Genomic DNA, 13,088 nt, shown 5'->3' with positions numbered 1-13,088 from the left:
AATTATTTTCTTTATTTTTTGAGTTATTAACGATAATTATGGAGAGTTTTATGACCTACGATCAAATAGCTGAATTATTAGATGCCGAAAAAGAAGAAAATGAATCGGAAACCTTCAACAGACCAGCTGCTTCTGTAAGTGATGATGAACAAATAAGTGATTGTGAGGAAGCAGAGATAGCTACTTGTTCTGAAGTGAGTGTATTAGAAGCTGACTCCTCAACTTCAAGTTCTGATAGTAGCAGCGAAGGAGATGATGATGAAAAAGAAGCAGCAAGTCATAACTCTGGCAAACAGCGATCATTTGTTGTAAATGTTAGAAATTTTACTAAGAATTTTGTTAATGGTACATATAAGTTGTCATTTTTTTTGTTTTCTATGTTTTTTGGTAAAAGTTTATTTTTTTATTATTTAGACTATATAAGAAAACTAAAGTTACAATATTTTTTATGTTAATTTTTAGTTTTTGTAGAATTTATGGATCTCAAAGTGAACATCACTGAAATTAAACCAAAAATAAGATATAATTTGATTTGAAAAATTAGTATGGTTAATTACTTTAAAGAACACTATATTGTCGTTAAATGCTTACTTTAAGAGTTACTTAATTAATTAAAGAGTATTAAAAAGTAAAAAAACCTGTTTTTATAACATTTTTTTTTTAATTTTCTCATGGGGTCTTTTTTTACCCCCGATACCAGTTAAGTTGGCCAAGTTTAGCGATACCAGCTAAGGGTTAATACATATATAAAGGAAATTGACTAATGCATCTGGGAATTAATACAATGATTAGGATCAATTTCGACCTCATGACCTTTTACACAATCTACTGATCCACTTTTTTATACAATTCAGTATCTATTTTACACGTCAATTTTTACTCAAATTCTAGTAGCGATTTTTAAATAAAAAACAAATTATATACACACTTCATTTTGTACTTATATTGTTTTGACATCGTTCGTGACGATATGAAAACGATACATACCAAATCGTACATCAGAATAGGGTCCATTGAAGCTATTTGCAAGGGTGATTGCTAACGTATCGTGATTGGCTCAGCATTACAGAATCGAAGCGATTGTGGTGTAATGAGAACTTTCTTCATTTCTTCGTGATTGCGATTGTTTTATTAACCGACTTCAAAAAAAGAAGGATATTCTCAATTCGACCGTATATATTTTGTACATGATTGGTTATGTGTTGATATGTATGTGGACTTTGTACAGGATTCATTTTGATGTTTGTAAGAAGTGATAAAGATAAAAACTGCTGAACCTGTTTTGGTAACTCGTAGGTAACTATAGAAATTTTTAGTTCGATGCGATTTATTTTTAACCGTGTACATTAATACAGTCTTTCCAAACGAAATACTTAATTAGAAATAAAATTTTCTGTTTGTAATCTATACTAATATTATAAAGCTGAAGAGTTTGTTTGTTTGTTTGTTTGTTTGTTTGAACGCGCTAATCTCGGGAACTACTGGTCCGATTTGAAAAATTCTTTCGGTGTTAGATAGCCCATTTATCGAGGAAGGTTATAAGCTATACATCATCACGCTACGACCAACAGGGGTGGAGCCACGGAAGTGAAACCGCGCGGATCAGCTAGTGAAAGAATAAAATTTTTTTTCTTTAATTATCCTCTCAACCACCGAGCGGCCAGATCCGACCGCGACACAATAGATTTTCTATTGTGTCTGTGATTCCGAGGCCTGATGGATTATTATAAAACTCCAAAGTAAATAACTACAAAAAAAAATGGTTGCCTGTAAAGTCGGTTTTACGGGCGAAGATTTTACGTGACAACGTCTTTTTCTCGATCATAGTTGAGTGGGAGAGAGACGCAAGGCATTCGGCGGGCCTCTCTCTCGTTCGGTGACTCATCGTAACGTTACCGAGCGTTACACTTTTTCATAAGTGACTCCCAGTCGCAACCTAATTTAAGACGTTGTCACGTCAAAAATATAATTTAAATGTTACCTATACATATTGATGTTCTACCAAAATATAAATTACCTACTGTCCAACCTTCGATGTATGGCAGATAAAATCTAAACAACATCTTCAAAGGAAACAACTTGTAAATATAAGATGGCTTGAATATAGAGAAACGTAATTTAGTTCATATAGGCCTGCCTTTCTTTAGTCCAATACACCCTAAAATAATATTACGGGAATTGGACAGGGCCGGATTGTTAATAGGTACGGAATATAAATTTAAATATTTTATTTATTATAAGCATTTTCTATATTCATAAATGTTCAGATTTCTGTTGATTTCAGTGATGTTTGAAATCAAGACTTACAATTATTAAGTACTTGAAATATAAAATTTGTAAGCATTAACAATTAAGGAATGTTTTTGTAGTTTTATTTTTCATCATTCTAGAGAGTTTATGAGGGTACCTTCTTCGGATATAATATCTGTTTTTAATATTATAAATACAAAGAAAAAATATCTGTACGACTAACATATAACGAATACAATCATTTTAGTATGGTTAGTCATAATATTATTATATTTCGTGTAGTCCGTCCCTGTACAATGTGTTCCTTAGAGATTAACATTACATAGGTCAGATATGGCCGGAGGTACGATAATTAATTAAATCACCAAAAATAACAAGCTCGCCTATTAGTTTTGCTTATTTCTTGCGTAAATATGTTACAGTTAAGGTATTCCGTTAGTGCTTGTAATGTAGGCTGGGTTTTCAATAATATGTTATGATATAGTAAATATTGTGTATCTTTCCTAATAATATAAGTAATACATATTTTGTATTGTTCGTGAACGTTTGATTTAAAAACGAATACTAGTAGATATATTTTACGAATTTTACGAATTCTTTCACCATTAGAAAGCTCTACATGCTCTACCGAATAATTATATTATTTTATTTTAGCATTTACTTACAGGTAAAAGACAATAAATTGTAAAGAACCATAAAGTATATACCTCAAAGACATACATATATTATACTAGTTTTTAAGTAATCGTAATCAAGATTATTTTTATTTATTTATTTTTATGCGAAGCCGAGACACAAGACTACAGTTACATCTATACTAATATTATAAAGCTGAAGAGTTTGTTTGTTTGTTTGAACGCACTAATCTCAAGAACTACTGGTCCGATTTGAAAAATTCTTTCGGTGTGAGATAGCCCATTTATCAAGGTAGGCTATTATAGGCTATATATCACGCTAAGACCAAAAAAAGCGGAGCCACGGGGGTCTTTCACTTTCTTGATTAGTCAGTTATAAATCAAGAAAGTGTTATAAAAAAGTGTATTTAAGTGTCTAATTATACAGTGCATATTGCTCCTGTACTTACCTCGGCTAATTAAATTGATAAAAACTCTTTAAAATGAGCTGTAATATGTGCCCTACACCCTCAAGATTACACCTTCTTAATGGATTAAGGATAAATAATAAAAGTGAAAAGTTAATTAAAACTAACCTCCAATTGAATCATGTATATTCCCCTGGGCATCAATCCCTGATTAATTGGGAACCTATTTACTTGAGTGCAACACCAATGACCAAATTCAATTTAGTTCTATGTATCTTACATAAGTACTAAACTAGTATATTCGATTTGAAGGACTTTATTTATCTTATAATATATCTTTGTGGCTTCTCGTTTCGGCTTGTCTCCTCCTAGGTGGATTGTTTTGTAATTTTTTCTAGTTTTTAAAAGTTATTACCAATCACCAAATTCAACAACTAAATATCATTAAAACTCGTTCAGCCGTTTTTGAGTTAAATGTGGTGCATATCTGACTCGGAAAACGTTTTTTTTTCCAAGACTTAATTCACTTAGATTTATTAAAAATTATTTACGTTAAAATTAATTCGCATTTGGACTTTTGAAGTGAAACTTCTTTAGCGGGGTTGGAAAAAAATTTTGTGTAACATTTTTTCGTTACGCGTGACATTTTTCCTTTACGCGCCATCTTTTTCTTATCCCTACCACGCGTGATTCGACGTATTTCTGTAAAGTTGCATATAGTAAATTATTTTTTGAAAAAAAAAGGTCATAAAGAACTTCTTTATGACCTTATTTTTCTTTAAAAGAAGTTTCACTTCTTACGTGTGTACACATTCAAAAAATTTGTGCGTGTACTAACACGCACACATTTTTTTTTGTCAAAGGTAAGAATCCCTCTACACATTACGTAGGTATCTACATTTTCATTCTTATGGCTTTCTATTCATTCTATATGTTACCCCTCTTTTATAATTACTAATACGTGTCAATCACGAGCAAATAAATACTTTTTCCCTTTTCTTTGTCATCAATCAAGATCTCAATCCAACTGGACTCGCTAAAATGCTGAAACAAACGTTGACTCCATTCGATTCCATTCGATTCTGAATCGACTACATCGATACGAGTCGGAAGTCGGTGCGATAAATTTATCTGCGAGATAAAACCCCGCTTTCCGATTATGACACATCGATGTATCGAGTATTTTATCATTGCTATGGAAACCATTTTTCACTTGGAGACTGGGTATTTTTCTGTTCTTTATTGTATTAATGAATTGTTAGGTCGTTTCGTGGTTTTTTCTACGTAGATGATATTATTGTGTATTATCCTTATGTTTATACATTAACTAGCTGTACCTGCGGCTCCGCTCGCAGCGCAAAGAATATTATAATGAATTGCTACATTATTCGTTTATAGAGCAATAGCTTTCCACCCGCGGCATCGCCCGCGCAGTCAAAGAAAAACCCGCATAGTTCCCGTGGGATTTCCGGGATAAAACCTATCCTATGTCCTTTCTCGGGTATCAAAATATCTCTCTACCAAATTTCATGCAAATTGGTTCAGTAGTTAAGGCGTGATTGAGTAACAGACAGACAGACAGAGTTACTTTCGCATTTATAATATTAAGTATGGATTTCATACAATTTGTATTACAATATTATGTCACCGAAACAATCTTTGTTAAAAGTATTTTTGTTTGCTATAGAATGACCAAACAAAATACTATCGAATATGGAATTGCCAATCCTTTAATATTTATTGTATAGTTTTATCACATTCACATTATTTATTATTATCGATTTTAGTAATTTTATTTTTGTGTAATCCATAATAATCCGCCATAAAAATAATGTGCGTCATAGAACCTTGAGATCATGAGCATTCTAAATTATTTTGGTTTGGCTATTTATATTATTTGTTAAATTTGATATAATCTCTATTTCCCGTATGGTCTAGTGGCTAGGATACCTGGCTTTCACCCAGGAGGCTCGGGTTCGATTCCCGGTACGGGAAATATTTTTTAATTTTTGTATAAAATCATTTTCCTTGAGAATAATAATAATAATAATTTCTTAATAATTTTTTTATAATAATATGCCTGTTGTAAGCAAAGATTTGATGTTTCTTTGTTAAATTATTGTATTTGTGATAACTAGGAATATGTTAACATAATAAGATTATCACGTGCAAAATTATCTATATAGTTTTATAAGAATTAGACTAATTTCATAAAATTATGATTATCTTCAGTTATAACTTGGTCTCATAAAAATATTCACTGCCATACTAAAGAAAGCTCAACCCATTCTGGTTTATTATAAAAGCCTTTCAATTAAACTAAGACCGAAATTAGTAATCTCAAATCACATCGTTAATTAACTAAATAAAGAGCTTGTCAATCAAAATGAACGTAAATAAGTCGTTATTAAATTTATACGATAAATTAAATTGAACTTAAATGCTAAAGAATAAGGTTAATTTTTGAGTGCAAAATACTAAAAAAGTTTATGAGAAATCATAAAAAGTATCTTAAGAACCAAGGCCGGATTGGGTTTGAATAAAATATGCGAATTGAAACGACTCTTCTTAAATACGGCAAGACATTATTAATTAATAATTATTAAACATTTTTATAACTAGCCGCTTACCCCAACTTCGCCTAAATCGGGAAATAACATTGAGGAAATAAGTAATTAACTGTCACTGAAAAAATATTTTGGCTCTCTAAATATGAAAGAATTATCAAAATCGATTGAGCAGTTTTTGATTTATCAACTACAAACGGAAGTACAAATATTTTTTTCTTTAATTATTAGATAGATAGATCTGTATTGATTTTCGATAGTAAGAAGTAAAAAAAAGTAATTTATAACCTTACAAAGTAAGTACTTACCTATCCTATATTAATTTTTAATATTATATACGCGAAAGTTTGTAAGGATGGATGGATGTTTGTTACACTTTCACGCAAATACTGCTGAACTGATTACAATTAAATTTGGTAGCTAAAGACCCAGAGTAAGACATAGGCTATTTTTTATCCCGGAAATCCCACAGGAACGGGAACTATGCTGGTTTTTCTTTGAAAACGCGGTTGAAGTTGCGGGCGTAAATCTAGCTATAGATATTATACGATTTATTGAATAAAAATTTGTTTATTACTATTATTTTCGAAATAGTAGAGCATCCAAGCTTTACAGTTGTTAAATCTTTAACCACTGATTTCAGTTGTAAAAATGCCCAAAACACAAATCATAATTACAAACTTATGACAACCCTATAAACAATTAACAACTGAAAAATCGTCATAAAACGAACTCTATTCCATTGTATTAAAGTTTATTTTTCCATTTCAGTGTAAAGGTCACGCCGATTGAGCTTAAGGGATAGCCTCACTAGGGGTAAGCCGGCTCGAGCCTCTGAAATCCTGTTTTAGTCCCATCCAAGCTTACTGCCCTACCAACACTTGTTCCCAAAACACAAGCGAATATCAACCTTATTATTTAGGTAATAAGGTAGTGATGTGTGCTTGAGAAAGATGGTATTTACGAATTATCTTCCATATAAACTATGATCATTGAGTGATTCTATGGGAGTCTAAGCGGAGGGCTTAAGTTTCTTGATGAGGTAATGGGATTATGGAGGCAAGTATTGAGATTTTTTCTGTCATATCTTGTGGGAAATATCGTATTAAATAACGCTGAAATATGAGATTTTTTGTTTGTAAGTACCAAGATTTTAAGATACCAAAATCGTCGCCTTACTCCATGACATGACGGTATTGCGATGATGCGACCTTGAAATTTTACTCTCAACGCGCCTAAAGAAGTTTCACTTCAAAACATTTGTCACACAAGTCCACACACTATAAACCGGTTCTTTATTACTAGTTTGTGGGTAAATAATTATAAGGATTCAAATTATTGTACCTATCCACTGAATTTCATTTATTTAACATTTTTACAAATTACAGTCGAATTTAAGCTCGCCAATTTTACTATTACCACATACAGAGTTACTTTCGCATTTATAATATTAGTAGGGATTTAAACAAAACAAACAGTTATTTAACTTTGTGTCAAATACGAAAATACTATGCAAATATAGGTAGCTAAAATATTCATTATTCGTTGTATTGTGTTCATAGGATAGCCAAAACAAAATATTCCTACCTGTCTTGAAAATTGTATGAAAATAACTCGAGAAGCATTTTCATGGTAAATTTTCTACAAACTTAGCTTTATTATTGAAGAATGCTCTGAAAACTAGTATGTGAAACAGTTCCTTCAATATAATCTCAAAGAGAATAAGAAAAACTTTGTCGTTGTAATCTTAATAATTTTCTCTTAGATACATAATAATATTATTAAACATCTATTTTAGTACTAAAGACTGCTTAATATCTCCCTAAACATAGAGAAATATTTACCTAATCTACAGCGAAGCCCAAAATTACAAAGCGCTTTATAATCCTGGAAATTTCTAGAACAATTTCAACCGAGATATCAGCTGCAACACATTAACGAGTTAATTCAAGCTCAAAGCGATCAAGCGCTTTGCAATGTCGTGTACACGCTACGTCTTTCATTTTCTTCCTCTGTCAAATGCAAGGCGTTTCGTACTTTATAATTTAGTAGATAAGATTTAAATTAACTTTTAGTCGAGTTAGATTTTTGTGTGGCTTTAATTGTGTATTATATGATTTACTTTTGGTGGTTTTTGCAATGGGATGATTTTTTATTCCTCAGGAGAACGGTAAAATACCGGGATTCTTAGTTTCAGTGAAAATATATTTAACTGTCTTTAAAATATAGGTATTGTGATGGTCTTGTGATAGGTTATCAAATTTTGAAGATCAGGAACGGAACAAATCGACGAACATTGCCTTTTGCCCTTACAATACTAAAAAAACGCATAAAACAGTGCTTTAATTTCGTTTACATTTCAAATTCATTGCAATTCAAATCAAACATAACTATAGGATTGATGCTGCATGGATTTAATTGAGAATTCAAATATACTATCGATTTTTGTAACTGTGTGTGAATATTTTTATACCAAAAAAAAAAAATACGAATTCATTTAATGCTATACATAGAAAAAAACATTTTTAATAGGTTTTACTGCGCAAAAGGAAATCCTAGTATAAGTACTATCAATAAACAAAAGCCTCTGTTTATCGTATGGCTTTGACAATATTACAAATTACTGCAAGCGACATTTGTATCTGTTCCAATTAAATATCAACAAAAGTTACCAAATAATACTTATATTTAAACAAGTTAATAACAGATTTTACCTAAACCTAACCTAAAGGACTCTTTTAAACTACGCAACAGATTTTGATGCGGTTTTTTTAATAGATAGAGTGATTCAAGAGGAAGGTTTTAGTATATATAATTAATCAGGTTTTAGACAAAGCAGGCGAAGCCGCGGGCGGACAGCTAGTAATAGTTATAATAGTTCTTAACACAACTAAAACACAAAATGTCTGCACCAATTGAAATGTCAAATAAAAAAACCACACATTGCAGTTTTAGATTTATATTCCATACATTTCATAAGATTCGTTGGAAACAGATTAAATGTTTCGTGATCTCCACTGCAAAAGGGAGCTTTTATTGTGAGCAGTTGCAGTTGTCACGTATTTCTAAATGCTAGAATAATATTGGAATTAAACAGGACTAGAACTGTAAGAATAAGAAGTATTTTAAAATGTATCTATCACTATTAAAGTATTTTTATAACATATATAAGATTGAAGTGCCTTGTAGGGCAGATGCCCTATACCTCCGACAGATAAGAGCATAGTTCAAAGCAACGGCTTCATTCAATATGTAATGTCAGTACAACCACAGACTAATAATAATATACTACGTATACAACAACCAATAGTGTTGTAAATAATACAATATTAGCGTTTGAAATTTAACAATGACTTAATAAAGCTCTATTTTCTACCATTATATCATAATATTAGAACAAAAAACTTTCACCTACTTAATAAAAATACAAACTACAGTCTAACTTTCCAAACTCGTAACATAACAGGACAACCGCCCTGAAAGAAACATTTTGGCCGTCGCAGCAAAGTTAAAAGCAATTTTATCAAAGCGATTGAAACGACGGTCGCGTCCAACGGTATTATTAGTTCTGTAATATCTCATCAGAACACGTTATTGCAAAAATTTGAGCGATCCAAAACAGATAGTTGAGCGAAAAGCGAAACAAGTCACGGGATTACGGTTGTGCCTGTGGTACACTCTCGCTGAGGCAATTCGAACTTTGTTTGTGGTGAATCGCGAACATATTGTAGTCATATACGTTTATAGCAAAAAGTGACACTTGTACTGATGACGAAAACTACCTTTAATATGTCCAAAATTTACAATCTTCTTATTTGAACAATTTTCAACAAGAGTATAAATGTACAAAAACCACCTATATACTTATTCAGTTTCTATAATTGCTGGTGAGTAAAACAAAATATTTCAATTAATAAAAAAAATCATTTAAAACAATAAAACGAAAAAAATACGTGTGGCACTCGAGGACTGCCGCGGTAAAGCTATTGCATATTGAGTTAACGCACGGCCGCAGCGCGATGCACTCGTGTTATCGGCGCCTGTACACGGTCTGACTCGCTATAAACTCGTCGATACTATTAACTACGGATGTTATCTACATTGAAATAACGTGTGTTGAGCTATATTAATTAATAAAACGTTATATGATCATTTACGTAGTCTACATCGAACCTGCCATTGACGTTATACAAAAGTACATTCATACTAAGAGTGAAGTGTTATTACTAAACGCCCGTGCAGTATATTTACGATAACAAACAGGTTTTCGCTATGAGTTTGCAACACACGCCGCCGAGTATTACATTTATAAGCGGCAGCGGTAGCGGAGGCGGATCAACACCGAATTTGCGTGGATACGGCATGGAGGAAACACAGAATTCAAATATTAACATAAGGAAAAGAAAGGAGCGCACGTATGAACAAGATTTTAAAAAAGACCTAGCGGATTTTCGTATTGAAATCATGAATTTTTTCCAAGAATTCGCCAAAGATCAAAATGAAAATTTAACTAAATTGAGCCAACAGATATCATGCATTAAAGAAGATATAACTGCCATATACTCGGTAACGCAATCGCTTACCCAAGAAATAAATGACTTGAAATGTGACTCTCAAAAAATTCGTTCTAGTCTAATCTCGTCAGAAAACAGAATTTCAACCCTAGAAAACAACTTTCAAAAAATAAAATTATTACCTGATCACGACAAAATAAAAACAACAAGCGTTATTGATGAAACCTTAATTTCGGAATTGAAGGAGCGTAATGAGCGTGAAAAAAATGTAATTTTGGTCGGTATTTCGGAAAAAATTGATACAAATTTTAATTCTAGAACCACATATGACTATGAAAAAGTTTTCCAAATTATCTCGACAATATACGAAAATTGCCCGAAGCCAATAAAGTGCATACGGTTGGGGAAATTCATTCCCAATAAAAGTCGACCGATAAAAGTGATATTTAATTCGAATGACACTCCCCGAGTTCTGCTGCGAAATAGAACTAAACTCCCTAAAAATATTTTTATGTATTCTGACCAAACGCCCGCGCAAAAATCCCATTTATTATCAGTAAGAGAAGAGATGAATCGTCGCATTGAAGAAGGTGAACAAGAACTATGTATAAAATACTTCAATGGAGTACCTAAAATTATCAAGAAGACCCAAAAAAACTAAATATTACTCACTCATCCCCAGAAATAACTGTCAAAAATACTTTCCATACATTCTTAAATTGGAAAATGGATAGAAACGATGTGGAAACACTAGGGAACCAAGTTGATAGTGAGATTGGAGTGGGTAATTCTTGTTTAATTGCTAATCCGGAACTTCTTAATGATAGCAGCTTTTCTTCTTATTCCTCTTTTAAAATTGTTACTCAAAATATTCGTAGTATTAATAAAAACTTCTTGGAATTTAAGGTTTTTCTGTCACGTTGTGCGTTCGAGTGCGATTTAATAATACTTACTGAATGCTGGCTAAAAAATTATGACTTTGTTCCACCCCTAGAGAACTATCATAGTTTCAACACTACAAGACATATAAACCAAAACAGCGGGGTTACTGCGTACATACGTAATAATATTACTGATATCGAAGTTGTTGAACCAAATTTGGATGATGCTGATGGTCTAATTATAACTATTGCAAAACAATATGCTTTTGTTTGTATTTATCGATCTCCCTCTTTTGCGACAATAGACAAATTCCTGCATTCTTTTGACTTAATATTGTGTAACTTAAGGTTTATTCCTAATATCTACATAATTGGCGACTTAAATATTGACATCAGTAATGAGAACACTGATCAAAGATCTGACGAATATCTAGATTTTCTTGCATGTCACGGATTCTTACCAAGTCACTCTTTACCTACACGTGGTAAAAGCTGTCTTGACCACTGTTTCGTAAAATCTAATATAAAAGTGGCTACTTTTGTATGTGAGTCTGCAATAACGGATCATTCTGCAATATTTCTTACTTTTTCTAACAACCAAAAAACTAGTATAGCTAAGACAACATGTTTTACAACCAATATAAATTACTCAAAAGCTTCCAAACTACTCTCATTGGTAGATTGGCACAATCTACTATCTACAAATGATCCTAATAGTCTAACTAATTCATTACTTGATACCGTTGGCAATATTATAAGCGATAGCTCCCGATTATTTAAAAAAACTAATAGAAATTCTATTTTACAACCCTGGATTACACCAGGTTTGCTGCGATGTATACGTTTCAGAGATATTTTACACCGCCGAAACAAAAACGATCCAAATAATAAGGAACTTGAACTCATATATAAACGCTATAGGAATCATTGCAGTAATATTTTACATACTTCTAAAAACAACTATGATAAAATTGAGCTTAATAATAACAGAAAAGATATTAAAAAGTCATGGAAAACTATTAAACGCATTTGCCATATAAACAGTAACTCATTAAAAAGCCCTGATAATGCTTTAAATTTATTAAAACTTAAGAACACTCCAGTTCATTCTATTGAATTTATAAATGATTTCTTTATTAATATAGGTAATGAATTAGCATCAAATATTTTAAATCAACTAAAATTATCAGAAATTCAGCTCAAATCAAAAAATAATCAAGGCGCCATTTCACTTAATTCATTTGTTTTATTGGAAACAGATATAGTGGAGGTTAATAGTACAATTTTGTCTTTAAAAAACACTTATGCTTCAGGATATGATGGCATATCATCTATTTTCTTAAAGAAAAATCTTGCTATATTTGGCCCACCGATCACGCAATTATGCAATACATGCTTATCATCGGGTGTGTTTCCTGATCGTTTAAAGCAATCTCAAGTTGTGCCGATTTACAAGTCGGGAGACAGAGACAGCATAACCAACTATCGCCCTATCTCACTTTTGCCAACCATATCAAAGGTTCTGGAGAAGATTATTAACAAGCGTCTCGTTAATTATTTGGAAAAGAATTGCATACTTTCAACTAATCAATTTGGCTTTCGTGCAAAAAAATCGACTAGTGATGCTATCAATACTCTTGTGTCTCTTATTGCTAACAATTTAGACAGGAAGATAAAATGTTTGGGTGTTTTTTTGGATCTGGCGAAAGCGTTCGATACTGTCTCTGTCCCCCTGCTCCTGGCAAAGCTTGAATCAATGGGAATTCGTGGTACCCCTCTAGAATTGTTTAGAGATTATTTATCAAATAGGACTCAATTTGTTAAAATTGGTGAT

At 31.9% G+C, this 13,088-nt stretch overlaps 1 long non-coding RNA gene and 1 other non-coding gene across 2 annotated transcripts in view; both read left to right on the top strand.

Annotated features, from left to right (window-relative positions):
* The window catches only part of LOC149490081 (uncharacterized), a 417,590-nt gene that overhangs the window by 375,211 nt on the left and 29,291 nt on the right, over positions 1 to 13,088 (top strand). The window lies entirely within an intron of this gene.
* TRNAE-UUC (transfer RNA glutamic acid (anticodon UUC)) lies at positions 5,216 to 5,287 on the top strand. Its single transcript has one exon. It is a non-coding gene; the product is annotated as a tRNA-Glu (tRNA).

The sequence above is a fragment of the Colias philodice genome, chromosome 3 (assembly GCF_061535455.1).
Source record: "Colias philodice isolate Cphi_HAF_F1 chromosome 3, ilColPhil1 Martin Lab GWU primary, whole genome shotgun sequence".
Classification (NCBI taxonomy): Eukaryota; Metazoa; Arthropoda; class Insecta; order Lepidoptera; family Pieridae; genus Colias; species Colias philodice.
Note: the sequence above shows the minus strand (reverse complement) of the source record. Positions and strands in the feature narration are given on the sequence as shown.